Source organism: Thunnus albacares, chromosome 1 (genome assembly GCF_914725855.1).
Source record: "Thunnus albacares chromosome 1, fThuAlb1.1, whole genome shotgun sequence".
Taxonomy (NCBI): domain Eukaryota; kingdom Metazoa; phylum Chordata; class Actinopteri; order Scombriformes; family Scombridae; genus Thunnus; species Thunnus albacares.
Window position 1 is genome coordinate 24,732,184 of NC_058106.1, and position 20,637 is coordinate 24,752,820.

The 20,637-nt window shown below is 41.0% G+C and overlaps 1 protein-coding gene across 6 annotated transcripts in view; it reads right to left on the reverse strand.

Annotated features, from left to right (window-relative positions):
• Positions 1 to 20,637, reverse strand: part of ankrd11 (ankyrin repeat domain 11) — a 110,859-nt gene that overhangs the window by 33,308 nt on the left and 56,914 nt on the right. For 3 of the 6 annotated variants that reach the window (XM_044351425.1, XM_044351435.1, XM_044351440.1), the window contains one exon: positions 14,752 to 14,820. The exons of the other annotated variants lie outside the window; for them this stretch is intronic. The gene's annotated coding sequence lies outside the window, so the exon portion shown is untranslated. The remainder of the gene's footprint in view (positions 1 to 14,751; positions 14,821 to 20,637) is intronic. 6 annotated transcript variants of the gene reach the window in all.

Consider the following 20,637-nt stretch of genomic DNA (forward strand, 5'->3'; position numbering starts at 1 on the left):
ACCCAACACATCCGGTATTGCAGCAAGATTTACTGGCACAAGTTTAAGGCTAGTGCTAAAGCTAGCTTAAAAACACACACCTGCCTAGTGCTGCAACTAACAATTATTTTCCTTAGTGATTAATCTGTCGATTATTTTCTCGATTAATTGATTGGTTGTTGGGTCTATAAAATGTCAGAAAATGGTGAAAAATGTATATCACTGTTTCCCAAAGCCCAAGATGACATCCTCAAATGTCTAATTTTGTCCAAAATAAATATCTTTCTCCAAAGATATTTAGTTTACTGTCATAGACCACTAAAGAAACCAGAAAATATTCACATTTAAGAAGCTGGAATCAAAGAATTTTGACTTTTTTTCTCTTAAAAAATAACTGAAACCGATTAATCAATTATCAAAATAGTTGACAACTTATTAATTAATCGTGCAATTCTACACCTGCCAAATGTGTTTTATGGGGAATTCAGTTCAATTCAACTGACACAGCTCGTTGTGTTTTGTTTCTGCGTCACCTACCTGCACACACTCTGATATAAGTTAGAGGTTTAAGGAAGGTTATAAAAATCACAGCTTTGCTTCTGCAGAGATTACTCAGTGCCTTGCCATTCTTTGAAAGACTTGTTCATTTGTCATTATTTACTAATTAGGGTCAAGTCTGAAGTTAATAATTAACATTCACATACAGTAAAACGCAGAGGTGTAAAATGGCTTTTCAGCCCATCTCTCTCTCTCTGTCTCTCTGTCTCTCTCCCAAACAGAGATTCTTCACCATCTCACAAACTTTTGAGCAAAACAAACATAGGGAAGGGTTAATGGTGCGTATTGGGACAAAGCTTGTGTGTTTGTCATATGGCTAGGCAAAATAGATCAGTATTCCTCATTCTCAATCAATCTTTTTTTTTAATTAATTGTGAACTGTGATGCCGTACTTTGTTGTTGAATTTAACAACAAAGTCATTACAGAGTCATTTCTCCTACACTGACATTTGAAACATTAGAGAATGCCAGCTAACAATGTCCAGTTTGACCTCCGATTACCATGCAGTCTGATCAATTAAAAGACAATTTAACAGGTAATTTCACATATCTAAACAAGTACTGCAATTTGTGTTAGAAGAAAGTCTTCTGGTTATTGTGAAATTGAAATTTTACCATATCACCCAGCCCTAGTTTGTGCATGTTTGTGCCCTGCGGCGCCTGTGGCAGTCTATTGACATGCCATGCAGGAGAATGGACTATAGAGGGACAGCAGCAGCAGCAGCAGCTAGCTAGCCTGTTTGGTGTGCAAATAAAGCCAGCCGGGATCGGCTGCAGTATCCTGGCAACCAGAGCCCAGCTTGGCTGCTCAGTCCCTGACCTGGGCCCATTCACTTCATTATAAACCTGTGTAGAGAAAGAAGAGGCCGACATACGAACGCACACACACAAACACAGGCTAACACATACACGAGCATTGAGAGGAATTATGTATTATGCTAGAACAGGACTGTGTGCTTACAAAATGAACTACAAAATGAGCAGCATTACTGTGTGCAGAGTGTTTTACCAAATAACCCTGATTATCTGTCCTTCTTGAGGGTGGAGACCAAGCTTCTACATGAGTTTTTACAGTTTGCTTTAGGAATACTTGATACACTATGTCCCTAGAACTAGTTTGTATTTTCAGCAACCAACAAAGTTCTTGGGTTAGAACAGTATTAGAGCTCAATCTGTCATTTCTTCTTCCACTAAATAAGATCCTCGTGCCTAAATGTCTATATGAGCAGCAGGTGATACACAAGAGCGACTGGAAATGACTAGATATATCTGAAATGTGAGTGAGTGGGAGTGGTCCTATTATCCATAAGGCTCTAGGAGTAGAGAGAGCAAAAGAGTGAGATGTGGGGAGGAATCCAATCACTTGGTCTGATTTTCTATTCTGAGCACGTTCACTCTCCCTTACACCTCTCTGTTCCATCCAATAACAGCTCAGTGCTTGCTGCCTGCCTGCCTGCCAGTCTGGTAAATCATGCTGTCTTTGCCAGTGACCTCGCTAAGATAGCGGCAGGCCTGTATATATATGCAGCTAGGCTGCAGGAAGGCCAGAGACAATCTAGTGCTTTTTTTCTAGTGCTTTTCTCCTCTCCAATTCCTCATCACGGCTCTGACTCATTCTTATTTCTTCCCCCTCTCCTCTCTGAGTACTTCTCTCTCATCTGCCTTTTTCTCTATTCTCAACATCTCGCTCTCTCTCTCCTCTCTCATAGGCAAAAGCCTGACATTGCCACAGCAACGTGTGAGCGCACACACACGGAAAGCCTGTTGCCTAGCAACTCAGGGATGAGACAGATGCAGGCCTATCAGAGAAGCCGGTGAAAGAGCCGTGAACGGAGAGAGGGAATCTATTGATAGAAGAGTGCCTCTGCATATCAACCTCAAGCAATGAGGATTCAATCACTTTCTGACCTTTGGATCACTGTCTGACCAAACAGGGCTGTTTCCTTAATTCACACACTCCTATGTGCTGACAAACGTCATTTCTAACAGAGCAACTACACTGGGGCACACAGTTAGTTGTCTGTTGTCACTTTGCATTCATGTTTGTACACAGAAAAAATAGCCTAGACGATGACATGATGTAAAATGTGCAGTGAAACTCATATGTGTAAAAACCGGTTATTGTGAACACAGTATTTAGAAATATAACCAGTATAAGTTTACAGCACTACTACCGTCAAGACAACAACAACAAACATTAGCTGAAGCCACATTATCTGCTCCAATTCTCTGAATAGCTTGTCCTTATTTTCACATGCCCAACCCCCCCTGACTGAGTGGTTGTCAAGCAGGACTGATGGAAAGAACAACATTGTGTTTGGTAAACCCATCTTCCCATGCAGGGAATGTACCCAGGCTGATTAGGTTCACAGAGCAACGCACAAAATGCAGCACAATAACAAGAATTCATCTTAAAGGTGTCCTAGTTACCAGACTGTGTTTTTTAAGGAGTGGTTTGAAGGAATACTTTGAATTTAACATCACTGTTTTTGCCTAATACTGTAATGATTACACTTAGAAATCGTTTGGCACAAGCTAAATCTGTTATCTCTGTGTGTATGTGTGTGTGTCAACCTAGACGACTAGCCATTTCTAGCCATTGCCTTAAGCTGCCAGTATACTCCATCATATCGGATTAAGGGGGGCTGTGCCTGACAATTTCTGTAACTTTCCAAAACAGACAATCATACATTAACACCCACTTCACGTAGTGTTTGGCCAGCTATGCAGAGGCATGGTTTGAATGTCTCTTTCTCTCTCTTCTCTGGCCCTCTTTCTTTATTCTTCACACACCTATTTCTGTCACTTTTCACGTGTACAACTGAGTGCAACACTGTGACTGTCTTCCAGGGGAGAATGTCTGAAAATGTGCACCGATTTCCCCCCCTACGTTAATGATATCACAGTCAACTTTCCATGAGGCCCTAAAGAGTGACCGTTTCAAACAGCTATAAACAAATTGGATTTTTGACGTGGGTGGACAACACATCGTACCGACCCGTTATTTTCTATTATAACCTGGCCTTTCAGCTACACCCACACTGAGCAGCTTAGTGAATTTAGATCTGAGGACAAAAACAAAACAGTATAGATGCATTTCTTATTGAATGGTTCGCAGTTTATTTACATTAATCAAGTTCATCTGTTGAGTTTATGTACATAATCAAAAAACGCCAAACACTGTGTATCTCTTAATTAAATTAACAAATAATAACTCCAATCTTCAGGAACACTTAACAATAACAAAGTGTGGAGCATTTATTCTCCTCCTAACAGCCTAATCCTAACAGCTCACATCAATTTTAACATTTCTGCCAGACTTAGATGCAAATCTACTTCTGACCTAAACAACAGTCCAAAACAAGGTCAAACTACCGCAACGACTCGTGCTGAATAGCTTTCAAACTTCTGTCAAAATAAAATTAGAACAAAGAATTTGAAGGAAAAACATAGCTGATGAATAAATTACTTTCATGACTTTCCATGAAATTATCGAAAATATTTCAAGCTGAGAGGCGAGAGCCAATTCGCATGGAAACCACAACATCATTGCAGCCCCATGTGCTGAAACAGTACAGTATGTGTTTACTGACACTGCTAGCACAGAAAACATTAAAGCAAGCCTTACATTTCCAACAAATATGAACTTGACAATTACATAATCCCTTACACACATTTAAGAAGTGTGGCATATCTGACAATGCATACGTTTAACCCAGCAGTTGATGGAGAGAATAGAAGGATGTGAGTAGCAGAATAAAGAATACATCTCTGGCCGAGGGTGACCATTTCTACATCAAAGACTAACTAAACTAACTAGTCAATATATCTCCTACTTATAAAAGCTGAAAATGATTCTTCGATGAAGAATGTTTGGAACCTTTCTGTGCCTGACAAAAAAACTTGACGGATTGTAAAAAGATAGTCATTATGGGAACAATAAACAGTGTGTAGATATAATATATGCCTTGAATAAAGATCAAACCATCTTCTTATTCCTGAAATTGAAACATCAGGGAAGGTTACCAAGATTCCCAAACTACAATAATAGTATTGTAAATATGATTTAATAGAAACTAGATTTGATGAGCAGAATTGCGCAGAAATAATTAAAACAATACGCTGCTCTGCAAATAGCCAATTAGAGCCATCTGCGGATGAGTGGTTGAAGTGAAACTGCTGTGTTACACATTCCAACACAAATGGAAACACAATGTGCTTCACAGAGCTAGAAGAACAACACGCATATACACTGGAGATAAACAACATAAGATACACATTAAATGAAACAAGAAAAGACAACCGTGTCTCCCAGTTATATACCTAGATAAACAACATGAGCTTACTGAGTCTAGACCTACTTAAAAGCATGAGTGCCAGGACCAGTGGTTAACAACATACGTTGGAAGTGCCATCCCGTTCCTCATACCACATGAGCCTCTGATCATACTGGTGACGTCAATTAAAGACTGTGAGTGATTAGCGCTTAGGATGGACATCAGAAGTGAGAGTCAGCTTTGAAATGTCATCATGCTTCATGGTGAGGATGGTGTGTTTCTGGTCATGTGCAGTGGTTGGATAAGACCAAACATTGCAATTAGCATGAAGGTCTCATCGGACCATAGAACTTTCTTCCAACTCGTCTAAGAGTCTCCCACATGCCTTCGTTCCCAGATGTGTTTTCAACAGTGGCCTTCTTTTTGGCACGGTGCTGACAGCTAACCTTAACTATCCTAAAATCACTTGACACAAGCGATCTCTATTCAACTTATTATGCAACTTCTAAAAAGTATATCAGTGATAGATTTAGGTGTGCCATAGTGAGTGTTTTTCAGTTGATCAAAGTCAAAAAAGATTAATTAATCCACTTTAAATCAAAGTTGATGTATTAATGAATAACAGAGGAAACAGAGGAAATCATTTAGTCTTTGGACTAAAAAGGGACAAAGTTTCATGATCTACACGAAGCTTTCACATTAGAAAAAAAAAAACACTCGAGGAACAAATATTTATTCAACCAGGATTTAGTCTTACTAAAAATAAATTGTCGATCAATACGAAAATAATTTCCAGTACCAGCATGCTTTCTGAAATGTAGAAGACTGTGTGGGTCACAATGAAGGACTTTTTTTAAAATCACAATTTTATATTTGCACCAATAAGTGAAAGGCATACTTATTCTGCTTTTCTTTAAAATATCTAGTCCACAAAGAGTGTTACGATCTAATATATAGAGAAATCATCGCTGTTGACTCAGATTTCTTTGGACAATTCAGAACAGCTGGAGAATAAGGGAGATGACATACGTCAGGGGTCCCAGTCCAAATTTGAACCCAGGACATGATGGTTATTGTGGTATGTGGTTTATATTTAACTGAGCAATAAAGCCAACACATCTGCCTATTATTGTAAAGTGTGCAACATGTTAAGATGTGTGTGTGATCTAGATCATTATGCTCCTGCAAGAGAATGACAGAGAAGATAAATGATTGAAAGTGTGTGTGCTGCGCGCCCGCTTGAAAGAACATGAATGAGTGAGTGTGTGTGTGTGTGTGTGTGTGTGTGTGTACAAGTATGTGTGTATGGTAGTAGAATGTGAGGCACAGTGACTGGATCTACATTAATTAAGGATTACGTGAGGAGGTAAAAATAAATGCAGAGCAGAGGGAGAAAGCCTGGATGGATAATGAACAGAGCGAGAGATAGGCAAGGGAGAAGAGGCACAGAGGGTGGATATGACCTTTCCACAGATGAGCATCATAATATCTCACAAACACACGTTCATGCATACACATGCATGCACGCACACACACATACACACACACACACAGATGTAAAAAAAAAAAAAAAGCGCCCATCATCCAAAAAGTGTCCCACTTTTGAAGCAGACTGTATGCCATGATGGTAGCTGTTGTTGAGAAGCTATGTGAGCACATGTTAGAGACTGTGTGTATTAAAGAATACAAGCTTGAGCTACAGACAAAATATTGTCAACATATGGACAACAATATTTTTAAGGAAATAAATATCATGTGCTTTGATTACACTCAAAACATATTCTATCATGTAATATTTAACATCATTAAATTATTAAACGAGAAGAGTGCACTCAGTGACGTGCAGATCTCCTCCAGGTGTGTACAGTCGAGATTGTGGCAAAGATAACAAAAAACAGGGATTTATTCATCTCGTGCCTAATTTTAGTGGATCAAAATTGGTAATAATTAATCTGCAGATGCTCCAGTTCAAGATGATACCAAACTTTTCTATGGATATCAGTTTTTTGAGCCATGACAAAGGCCAAAATGTGGCCTGCAACAGACTAGGTAAGCCTTGTTTTTAGCCAAGCCGATTGCCGGAAATGCCCTTTCCATGTCATAATGCGTATCATAAAATGGCGAGGATTGCTGAAAAGATGAAAGTCTAAGCTTTATGATAGGCTCATAAGGAATCTTATCAATATTTATCTGAATTGACAACACAACTCACTTTCAAGGCACCGAAATTTGGCACTGATTGAACGTGGCAACAAAGTATGATTGGTTGTCCTTAGCGTAAACAAGATTCCAAACTGAAGCAGTTGTTGATCGTTTGTGGTCCCTACTGGCCCGTCAAAAGGAGTGAGGAGTCAGCAGTCAGTGGTAGTATTAAATAGGTTTTTCAAAAATTGTGAATCACTGCAACCACAAGAGGTCCTTGACCATACAGCCATAAATGTGCACAAAAAAATATCAGGCTGATGGGTTTAGTAGTATTCGAGATTAGTTGCAGACAGATACACACATGGAAACACAGACACACGTTCACACACACACACACACACACACACACACACACACACACACACACACACACACACACACACACACACACACACACACACACACACACACACACGACTAAATGCATGATCCCCTCCAGGATTACGCCTGGCAGAGACAATAAGAAGTCAGATGTCTAATTATGAAACCCTCATCATGAGGCCTATGTAAAAGTAATTAGATCGTAATTTTGATTTTTTTTTTTTTTGGTTTAAAAACAGACCCATTTTCATACAGAAGGACAGATTCCTCAGATTAAAACCTTCAACGTTTTTGACAGATATTCAAGAATTTCAATGCATCTGTCAGTTGTACATCGTCACAGGGCTAACAACAGTCCCATCACACATTCTATATCTCTTGCACCGCATATTATTTGTTCTTGTACATTATGGTTTAAGTAGATCTGCTTAAAAGGATAATGAACAGGCCCAGAAGACTTCTTTTTTTTTTGTTCAATGAGGACATCTTCACCTATTCTTTCTTCCACACACCTACTTTGCCCTGCTTTGTTACAAACCTGTGCATTACCCCACTTTGTTCCTCTTTTTGGATTTGTTTGGGTTTCTCCGCTTCCGGCTACTTTCAGCATTTCACTGATGCTCATTTTCTTGCCACAAAGTATGTGATAATAATCACTGGAACTATATCTCATTACATTAATTTGGCAGACATTTTTGTCCAAAGTCACTTACAATAATTGCATTAATTCTCCAAGGGAACAACAGCTAAATGTCATCAAATACTGTAAGTGCATCCCGCTCATGAACAACAGGATGATGACAACAACAAAAAAGTTTTCACATCACATCTAACAGTATTGCGATAATTGTCCTTATAAAATTAAAGGCCACAAAGCCTTCATATTCATCATTCATGGAAATTATTAATTTACATTATTTCTGGAAACTACAACTAATTTGCTGTCCCTAAATCAGGAAAGGTGCACCAGTGCTGCTAGTGGAATAAATTAATCTGGTGATGTGTATTGTCTGAAATTCGTAACAGGTCTGGTCTGCCTAAGCCTAGTGTAGGGTTGGATATTGCTGTCTGCAGCTCTTCATCACACATTTCACTGTGGCTGTACTGTTCCTCTTTGCAGTATTTCTAACTGATCTCCTGAGCACATACAGTAGCTCCAAATATCTCCAGATCTTGTTGTGTCAACTTGTTTTCATTGAGGAATAGCACCGCCAACAAAGCTCTGCGAACTCAGCGATAAACACATTTCATTTCCTATAAGTTCTACGCAATAAAAGCCTTTCGTTAGTTTGTCAGCGGAAAGCTTTTAATATGAAGCAACAGCAGCAGGAAAGTTTTCATCAGCAGTAACTTAACACGGCTCTGATACGGCTGAAAGCAATCAGGATACAGTAAAATAAGGCTGATGTCTGAACGTACAAACAGGAGGAAGCTAAACTAGGAGGGATTTCTTGTAAGGCTCATAAAGAATCTTATTAATATCTATTTGAATCCACAACACAACCCCTGATCTAACGTGAATAGATAGTACTCACGTAATTTGGTTGGTATCCTTAAAAGTACCCAGTTTGGTAACCAACCCTAGTTTAGTGAGGAAAGGTGTCACAAGTTATGAAGAAACGTGAAAGTACTAGTGATGAGCTCTCTGAAACAGAACATCCAATACATCATAACTGTTATCTGCTGCACTGCTTTATGTTATTACACGGGATGAGAAGGTGGGACAGGGAGCTGAGTTGGCACATATAAAGACAAAAGGATAAGAAGAACCAGCAGCAGACAGACAGCCAGACAAGCAACCTGATCCCCACAGTGACAGAGGGACACAGGCATAGCCAGAACAGAACGAACACATACAGCTACAATAACAGCCATTCCAAATGGAGCCTCACTGGCTAGGCTGTTAGACTTAGGAATCATTCCTCAGACACAGACACAGACACACAGACACACAGATACACACTCACACACACACACACACACACACACACGTGGGTGCAGCGTAGCTGGGGACCAAACAGAATATTAATGCTGTCCTGGTGCAGAGGGGTGGAGGGAGGCAGGATCCCAGATGAATTATAAATCACTGGGCAGGGCCGGATGGAGGGATGGAAGGATGGAGGGATGAAAGGCCTGCTACTGCAGAGCACAACCAGCTGAGGGTTGGGGCGGTGCCTTCTTAAAGAGGGGGCAGGGAACTGATGCCAGACTGAGGCAGTGGTGAGGGCATGTGAATATTTTCTAATAAGACTATCTGTTTTTTCAGGGTGTATTTGTGTGTGTACACACTTGCCAAAGAGCAGAGGGACAAGGTAAAAGTGTGTAGCTGTCACTTGAAAGTCTTGGGCAAGATCAGAAATCATTCTCCTTGAGAGCATATCTTCATCAAGCTGACCTGTTCCTATAAGTTCCTGTTAAGTTCCTGATGCCAGGAAGAAAATAAAAAATTTAACTGAAGCTGCTATTTGTACACTACAGTGTACGCTAATAACTCCATGTAAACTCAGATGCACCGTTTCCATCACATTCACTCAGAGGTGGCAGCAGTCTTTTTTTCCTCAACATCCTTTTGGTAGGAATAATTTTGAATTAAAAAAATAATTATAATAATAATGGTCATGTGTTACTTGCCCCTGTGGTTTTAAAACCTGGAGAACGCAACTATAAAATACTCTCTCAACAAACTTTTAACACTTGCATCAAGTAAGACCAAGAAAAAGGTAAGTGAAATTTCACAAATATTATTTTTTTGTTTAGTCATTAATACAATGCAAGAATGAAACAAAACTTTCTTACAACATCCCAGTAAGGCCCTAGATGAACATTTCAAGGGTTGAGTATGTATTGTTTTTTATTTTATCACTCTCTCTCTCTCAAATCAGCCAATGCAAAAATTACAATTACAATTGCTTTTGTAGCTATTCATTAGTCCGACTTGTGTGGGTCGTCTCAACACAATATCAGCAACCTAAAACTATGTAAGGAGTTGTATGAGTCACAGGTATCATATAAGTCAGACATGTTGATGAACTTGCCCTCAGGTCGAGATATGACACAAATTTAACCGAAGCCAAAGTTAAGTTTTGAAGTTGTTGTGGGTGTGTGCAACTCACTGTTACTCATAACCATTGCTCCCTTATGCATGCATTTAACATGCATTCTTCATAAAGTCTTCAGTACTTCAGCTTGCTTAAGCCAAACCCTAACCTTAACCTCACTAGAATGAATACTAATACAGACAAACAAACCTAACAGGTAGTCAGACAAACAAACAACTGACCATGTAGGGTCTGTGGCGGGCGACATGTACCCATAATAGAACAATCAATAAACCTATCAGATTGGACAGAAAGGCTCTAATTAGTGGTTTGAGGAAGTGCTGTTCAGGACATCTCAAACGGTCATTAATAGGGCTGCTCCCTAATAGTGGTAAGTGGACTGCATTTATCTAGTGCCTTTCTAGTCTTCTGACCACTCAAAGCGCTTCACACTACATACCACATTCACCCATTCACACACACATTCATACGCTGATGACAGAGGCTGCCATGCAGGGTGCCAACCTGCTCATCAGGAGGACAGAATAGTTGACCAAACCGTTGAAGACCTTGTCGATGAGAAGAGTCTAAGTCGAGTCAAGTTTTCATTGGTCAGTTATTTGCAGAAAAAACCCCCCAACAAACTCAAACTCCATTCGGGAGCTGCGAGTTGTTGTTACATAGAATAGGTCAAAACCTAATTAATGGCTGGACTTTGTATGAAACACTAGAGGGTTTTAACAACAACAGATACAAAATGTGGTATCTCAGTCAGTCAGGGACAGACATTCGTGTTTATAGGGCTGGTCCCTGATGTCCAGCCAAAAAAGTCATTAGACTATGTTGGTCAGGAAATCATCCAAAGTGTGGGATAATTTGAGCATGTAAAGGACGACCCCAAGAGGGTGACATGCAAACTCTGGATGCAAAGATTTACCTGTCATTTGCCAACCTCAAACATGGCTTATCATCTGAAACATGTCAGTAGCCTAATGTTAGCCACCTAGCATGGCTGCTCTAGAGAGCCATGTTCATAAGTTGTGTGATGTTATACTGTGTTGAAAATGTTCAGTCTCCTTGCTGGTTGTTCCAACAAATTCAGTATCATTCCCGCTTTTGATGTTAGTATCTTGATTCCAGGCAACCCCCCCCCCAAAAAAAACAACAACTATGATTCCATTTAAGTCAAAGTTGTGTGTGGCTAAAATGGGGCATCATCCCCAAATGCACTCTGTCCATTAAAAGAACAACATGGTTTGAAGGGACACAAACTCTACCACCTGTCAAAATAGGGATAAAGGTTCAATCCTATAAGCCGCTACACAGTTGCGTGCAAGGGTTGCTATATCGCAAACCAACAAGGGGGTAGTGAACAATATGCATAATCCTTCAACAACACTGAGTCTGCACTGGTGCCGACTTATCGCTCTTTACTACCCTTAACTGAATGCCCATATGGCAGTGAATGGAGGAAATACTAAACACCATTTGGCTACTTTGTAAAATAGTAATAAAAAAAACAAGAATTTTTCATGGTAGATTTAGAGTTCAAAAAGGAATACCAAAGTTTGGATCTAACCTTCAAATTTGTAAAAACAAAGGTACTTTAGTCATTATGACTAGTATTACATTCTTCTAAAAGTACTCTTTTACCTGATAGGGATGAAATGATGTCTGTGTTGGCCAAGCTTTAACCCTTGACCTGGACTACAAAACCAGCAACTTGACCAACAAATAAATGATGACTAGGAAACTACAGCTCCAATCTACAAGGCCACTAGATCTAACACTAAAGCATCTGTTTATCTCTTAGTATAAGTGTATGTGTGTGTGTCTAAGTGTGTGTGTGTGTGCATGCATACTGGCTCCCCATCTCCGTCCGGAATGGAAACTGCAATAATTGAAAGAGGCACTATCCTGAGGGAATTGTTCTTCCGGTGTTCACGAGGTATCACTCCTTAGCATCTGAGCCTGCACACAGATGTGCACAAACACATATACACACACACTTCCAGACAACAGCTATCAACATATGAATGCAATTTAGCCAATTAAAGCTTTAACCCATAACCCAGCACAGCCCTACCGCAGAGACAACACAAACCATTTTCATGTGAGAGGAAAGAAGATAAAAAAATAGGGATAAAAAAATGATATATTACAAAAAGAAAGTAGAAAAAGGGTGAATCATGTATGAAAGGAAAACAGGAGTGTTTTTTTGTGAAAAAAAGGGAAATCCTGATTCATGTCTGCAGACAAATACCCAATACACAACTTTGATAGGAATTTATGCAGTAAATGCAGTCCTGTAATAATAATGTCATACACAGTTACCATCAACTGTTTGCTTGGTGTCAAGCTCTGTTGTGTCCAAAAGCATATATGATATTCCAACTTTTAAAGTAAATGTACCATATATTATGTACATGTATCTGGGAATTTTAACATCTATATGAGAAAAACATTGCCTATTTTCCTGCAGAGGGCTGACACCATAAGTCTGCCAATACAGATTAGGGCTGTTAGTGATTAATAGATGTTTATTTACATTTACGATTTTGTCAATCACTATCAATCAGTACTGTAGGAGACAAGATGTGCAGAATAACATTCAGAAAACATCACATGGTTTTGTGTAGTTGTTCAAGTAAGGGGTGAGATGGTGTTATACGTGTGTGCTACCTTGCTCTGCATGATATCTTTATTCTAAACCTTGTGTATGAATGGATAATGTAGTGCTATTTGGGCCTGGCACTGTATGGTCGATGAGTGCTGCACAACTATGTAATACTATAGAAATCCCCACTGAATTGCAATCTGTTGGCTCTCCAAGTTAGCTAGCTATCCAAAGTCTCATTCTTATGCTGTACAACCAGTTCCAATGTCTCAGAGCAGCTCCCGGTGCAGCCAAGAACGCAGCAAAAAAGACATTACGGGTATCGTAGCTGCACTGCCGCAGCTATGATAACAATGTTACTCTTTGGGGACAAGCAGTGCTGTACACAAGCTTCAGATGCTTTCAAAACAGAAGTTAAAAATTTTCTAAGCGACATCCTCCCTTCTCTCGATGCACATCCTGTCTACTACTGGAATTAAAATATCATAAGTTCCCTTGGGTGGCATAATATGAACAACAGCATTTGTGTATCCCGGGTTCAACCTGAGCAGCTGGTTTTACCGACTGCACTACCTACAACTTGGGAAAGTGGGCACATGTGTCAGTCTTGACTTTTTTGTTTTTGTTGCTTTGTGACTGCTGAAGCAGACTGATGACGCAGTGAGACGGCAGGCAGACAGACAGAGCACAGCTCTTTCCTGTGTCTGAATTTAACAAATGTTAAGAGGTGGAAACAGACTTAACTTCGACTTGTACAGGCTATATTGTGGTGGTTTCAGTTTTAGATGGACTTTGGAGGGAATTATTCTAAATATGAGGACACATTGCCCTGAAAATTTAAATTCCTAATAAGGCTAAAAACTTTGGTTAAGGAGAATGTCTGTAAACATACAGTCCTAAGTAAGAGCAGTGGTGGGTAAAGCAGCTGAGTCATCTCTGCAACAATGATGAAGCTGAACAAAGAATTTGAGCAAAAATAACAAACATGTTCTGTGGAAAATGAAAGGAGGTACATAAATTAAGCATGATGGAGGGGCAATTATAGTGGAAAAACAACATGCAAAGCAAGGTTAAGGAAAGAGCTAAAGTTAAAATAGTAAAAAAATACCACATGCAAAACAAAGTAATAGCTAATAAGCTAATAGTATTGCAGATATTTTTTGTTTCTCTAGCCATATAGCAGTCCATTCAACTATCCAGAAGGAGCTCTCATGCAGACCAAATCAGTCAGAGACCTTTGGGTGCTCTCGTAAAGCTGCCAAACAAACTCCTGATCTTCCTCATTTTTCTCTCAGCCATCCCCTACCCCCACACTCCGAGGCTGGAATTTCCTGTTGATGGCCCACTGCAAACGCCCACTCTCTTACGGAAAACTTACTTTGAAGATGAGCAAGAGAGACAGAATAGAAGAAAACTAAATGCATGTCATGATGGTGCCTTCTGGCAAAATCTGGAAAGTTTACACTGCTGGCACACATTTCTATTTACCCATGCGAGGGAGACAGCCTAAGACACACACACACACACCACTGGAAAACACACAAATGTAACTGGAGGGAATAGGAGTTGTTGACCAAGCGGTAAAAAAAAAATTGAGCACGCTAATGACAGAATATGGGACAGGAAGACAAAGTTGCACTGCAGTTCACTACACTGGATAGGATTACATAGAACTCAACCTGGACTTTTGCATGAACAGAGATTTTTGAAGGAGAGCCACTTGTTAACCAAGTCAACGTCTGGTTTCTGTTCTTACCAGCAGAGGAGTAGCGGCAAAGGGGTCCACTGTGGTGGGGCAGTTCAGAGGACAAGGGGTGCATTGAGGCTAGGGAAAAGGGATAGATGATACAGGCGTGTGAATGTACAGCCCCAAAAACCCAGCCTACTCAGGTTTCCTCCACAAAGCTTCCATTTTACCATGGCACACCCAACCCCCCTCCTCATCTTGCACACAGATGCACATCCCTCCTCAGCTTCTCACCCTATTGTGCTTGCCTGGCTATTTAAATTTGCTCTCAACATGTCCTTTTATGTTATGGCATAATGTTGCATGTAACGGTTGACCAACCATTAGGACTACTAGATACACTCTTAACTGTCAGCCCTCTATGTATGTGATGTAATATTGGAGTGTTTTCAGGGAGCACTGGAGGGGGGGGGGAAAGGGTTGCAGGGCATTGTATTTTTTTCTTCACCCCTCCTTCTGTTTTTGTTCGGTTGAGTGACTCGTCAGAAAAAGTCCCTGTGCACTCTTTTCTCCCCATCCAAGGTCTGGCCAATATGAAAGCAGCCCCGGAGAGAGGAGGACAAAAGGACACGCATGTGACACGCTAAGGCCTTTTGGGATCTGGGTCAGGATAGTGAGCTGGTCCTTGAAGCCTGGGTTTAACTTGTAAACGCCTCTGACAGACTGCAGCCCCTGGCAGTTTCACCATACCCTTTAAAAAAAATCACACACTCTTCATCTTCCAATTAAAAATGTCAAATTAAATGTTTTGAATTCAGGGGAATAATACATCCTCTTTCACAGACACATGCACATCGATGTGCACACGCATGTGAAGAGGCCCCGGTGTTTAACAGAGATTGGGGGGGGGGGGGGGTGTTCTTCAGTATCAGAGTTGAGAAGCAGAAGGCAGCATTCATATGCAGATCCTTTGTCATGTGTGGATGGCCCAGAGAAGAAAGGGCTTCCCTGCACACTAGAACATGGCTAAACAATCCATCACAAGGACTACACACATTCAATAGTGAGCTAACCAGTCAACAGGTAGGCTGGAGGACTAGTAATAGTAAGCACCACTAACAAACGTACGCTAGGCTTGAGCAATTAGACAGATATATTGGCAATTGGGGGGATTGGCTGAGTCCATCACGGGTTGTTTTTTCTGAGCAATTTTTTGTACGATTTTAACTAAGTTGCTACAGTGTTATACAAGTAGTGTAGGTCCTTTAAGGGACAGCTCAGTGCGTAGGTTGTGTGCTTAGTGAGTGTACAGTCGAGAGAAAGAGAGAGAGAGAGAGCGTGTGTGTGACGGTGAGGCTGGCGACTAGAGCAGCGAATATGAAGTTAGCAGTATAGCTATGAACATAGCAGTGCACCCTCCCTCCCCCCCACCCGCACTGTACACCCACTGGTGTGAATATATTGGCGATTGCTGATTGTTGGGTTGACTGTGGCCGGTAGAAAAATTTTGATATATCACCCAACCTAGCGTACGCTGGCCTGGATTTGAGCCTACTATATTGTAAACATGATCAGATATGCAATTTTTATCTCAAATAGCACACTTTCAAGGTGCATAGATGAATAAGGACCTAAATAAAGTTATTTCAAAAGGGGAAAACCTGCCTTTAACATAAATTAGAAAAAGAAAGTTACAAGACAAAACAATATCATTCTGATAGCAAAATTAAATCTTCGCCACAAATCTGGAAATAGGCCTAAGCATTTTATTTCTGACGCAATACTAAATCTGCTTGCTGCAGCTGATGGATTCAGCATCTAGGTCAGAGTGAATGCAGTGTACAGGCAAGAAGAGAGGCAGGCAGGGTTGCTTCCTGTAATACACAATTGTTTTTATACATTATAAAAAAAAAATTGAGTTTTTCCCCTAAAAAGAGGGGTAATGCAGGTGAAATCTATGTTCACTTCCGCTACGACAGAAACAAAACAACACAACAACAGCATTAACACTTGAAACATTCTGAAGTACAAATTACACAGAAAACCAGTTTCAAACATAAAATGGTCGTCTGTAGCTCCCTTCCCGGCACACTCTGTCAAACACACTTCTCTTACACAACGCTGAACGTGAGAGGGCTCAAGATAGAGCAAGTGAGCAGGGATCCGGCTTTTGAAGCATAAAGGAGTGAGTCATGATGACCTACATAGGCTGTGAGGAGAGAGTGAGAGAGAGAGAAGGAGAAGGGGGTGGGGGGGGTGGGAGAGATTCCTTCCGCATATCAAAGTGTTTACTTGGCTCTGCATGCATCTTCTCTCCGGGAGGGGAGGGAGGGAAAGGGAAAAAAAAAAAAAAAAAGGAAAGCAAGAAGGGGGTAGATAACATTAGGATGGAAAAGAAAATGAGAGGACAGGAAAGAGGGAGTTAAATAATACAATGGCTGTCACTATTGTTGCCTCCCTTGATCTCTGCACTTTATGGCATACAAAAAGCTCTGCCAACATATTCTTAAAATCTACCTTTAAAGCCTGATGCACAGAAACCTGGAGTAGCAGTGACACACAAGGCTCATGCTGGGAAACAGTCCAAGGTATCTGTCTGATTGCACACCTGGAGAGTAGGTGATCATTTGTGTCTGAAACACAGGCACACAGCAAATGCCAATATTCAACCAGCGCGGATCTCCTGCCTGCTAAGACACAAGCATCGTCTTACAAGGAACTGATAAGCACTGTGATTTAAATATATGTGGGGGCATTGCAGTGTCTCCCTGATACAGTATCTCAGCTAGAATTCACTCCAATACCAAGGAGACCGGCAACATTCCTGGCTGATCAATAAGCACTGCAGAGAGATCCAGTTCCCTTTGAAGCCCGGCCGTGGATCTGGTTTCCTAATCACCTCCACCACTGCACCCTGTTCCTCCTCCTCCTTTTGTCCCTCCCACAGATTTTCCAATACAATGGAGCGGTTTTCACACTATATGTGGGCCTGAGCTGGGTCAGCCTGTTTGGGAGAAGAAGAAAGGAGGAGTAGTGCCTTCAGTGAGAGGCACTGAGGCAAAGCAAAGGAGAACAAGGAGAAGTGGTAGAGGGGGGAAAGCTATCATTCTGAAAAACATACGAGCATAGCGATTCAAAGTCAGTTTGCAGATTGGGTGGTATGGGCTTTCAACGGTGTTCTGTGTCGAGGCTGCTTGCTTTATACTGGTTGGAATAAACCTTTGGAGATTTTAGTGTGGAATCAAAGCAGCACTGTGTGAAGAGAAATGATCTTTTGAAAGAGATCTTCACAGTAATGGCCATATTGACTAACGCTAAGCCAATGGTATATGGTGATATACACATTTTATAGAATAATCTTCCCTAAAAAATATTATAATATGCAGTAGATCTCAAACTATTCAAAAATAGAGAAACGCAGTACTCTAATGAGTTAGTAATAAGTGAATTTATATTATGAAATATGTTATAGTTGTATGTTTAGTAGTTTCACAGTGCATTGGTTTGGGCCACCACAGTAACTAGCTTTTACGAAATTACACTGAAAGCAATTCATACGACAGAATGCAAAGGGCAAATAAAATTACAATAACAAAATTACTGAAAAATTCAATATTGAAATGACTAGAGAGGCAGAACTCCTCTCCCCCCGCGGTCTCCTTTCTTTCTTTCTGTTTTGTGCTGCATCACCATTTAATGCGGCCATGGGAGCTCTGCCAAAGAGCTGTAAGACTGCCATCCACAAGAGGACTGCTGCAACCAAAACAACCAACTACGTCATCTCTTTGAATACATTTCCATGCACTTTCTCTCTCTCTCTCACACACACACACACACACACAAACACACACACACACACACAAACTAGAGATTATCTTGGGATATGTCCCTGTTATGGAACTTGGACCATAAAGTTGATGATATAAAGCACAGATATTAGGAAGGGATGTATGCTTGACATATGCTTCAGAAGCCTTTGCCAACAATTGTCTGTAAGTAGAGGGGGGAGGTGCATGAGGATGGATGTTGGTTGGTACTGGCTAGGGACTTGATCGCACGGGGGTTGGGGGTAACAGGAGTATGGCGAGTAATGAGGGGTGTGGTGTTTAGGAGATGGGCAAAGGGGGGGGATGAGGTTAGGGGGAAGAGGGAGGACAGAGGAGGCAGCTGGAGGAGGGGATGTAAGGAGGAGGGCGATGCACTAAAAGGACTAGTGAATTATTGATGAGAGCCAGCAGGCTGGCCCTCAGTACTAATGCACGCACACACACACACACACACACTCTCTAAAGGTGCACACAGGCATTTACACAGAGCATGGATATTGTTACACATTACATCAGCCATGCCTCCTCCCCTCTCCTCTTGTTCCTCAGCCACCACCCACAACCTCAGCCTCGATTTAGACTGTCTGTCCTCCTGTCTCTTTACTTCAACCTGTCTCCTGTCTCCTCTGGCACACCGTCCCCATTACATCTTTCACCCTGCCCACTTCTTCTCAATTCTGTCTAAAAAAAAACAAACAAACCAGGTAAGAGGTATCAAATTATCATAAAAAAACCAAATAATTATTTTGAGAGCTAAGGTACATACTTTGTAACGTGCTAACCACAAGATCTGAGTTCACGTAGAGGCTAGGAGCCATGCTGACCCCCCCTCCAGCCCTCCACCCCCTAACAACACTGTGTGCAGGCCAAGCACGGCACAATGCTGGTGGACACATCCATTCCACACAAACACAAAGGGGGGACTGAACCAATCTGACTGCCACCCCTACTCTGAGCTCTACGTGTATGTGAGGAGAGAAAGAGTGTGTCATGGGGCCTGCAGGAAATGTTGTGTCTGAGACTGGAGAGCAAGAGAAAGCATAAGACTGAAGCAGGACGAAGAGGTTAGTAGAAATGTGACAAATAAGAAAAATTTAAGGAGTAAGAAGGATAATTGGGGAATAGTGTTTAGTCTGCTCTGTTTTAGTGTGTTCATCATAAAATGAAGGCAGCAGCTTATTTTTTGATAGCATGATGTTGTTCGAATACTAAGATCCCATAAGAGCCTTAGCAATCAGCTCGTCCAAGAGGCCCCTCCACCACAGCCAGTGAGACGTAAAACACATTTATCCATATTTATTCATGCAATTTCCTGTTATACTACCTTTCCCTAGACATGGGCCATTTTTCTTGTGCAGCATGTCTTTGCCAAGTCAGAACAAGATACAGGAGGAAGGAGAAAAGAAAAAAAAACAAACTAGCACATACGGTGGTAATATTTCTTACAAAATCTGTGTGTGCAATTATTCTGTGTGAAGAATATTAAATTTAACTGTGAACATACGAGTCAATGAGACTACAGAGCTTAAAAGAAACAGCTTGTGTCAGTTCTCATAATGGTCAGATTGGTATTTCCAGAGATCAAACAAAAAAGACAATTTGTATACAACACATTTTTCCAAAGATGTGGATATCAATAATGTTTCCCCCTAATTTTATTGGTCAATTAAACATTATTATCATATAAGAATATTTAATTAAATGTCAGGATAAGCCACTTGAATTGAAACATCTATATTTTCTGGTCCTGCAAAGACAGATGGTCTTTACTATGGGTAAACATTCTCAGATGATACTGGTACACAAGCATATATTTTGGGTTTCCGTATGTGCGTGTGCATGCAGAGCACTGCATGCTGAACTGAGCAGAGCAAAGCTGAGCTGCATACAGAGCTGCCTAGCTCTGCCTCAACATTGTTGTTGCCTGTAGAGCTCTGGTCTGCCCTTCCCCCATCTCTCTCTCTCCTCTCTCTCTCTCTCTCTCTTTCTTTCCCCTCCCCCTGACTGCGGCAGGCAGGCAAGCAGGGCAGATGGTATCCTAGCAAGCAGAATGACCCTGGTGTTCCTGCCCCTTGTTTTGATCCTGCAGTCCTGATTGTCCAAGCCTAATCCTACACTAGCCAGAGCT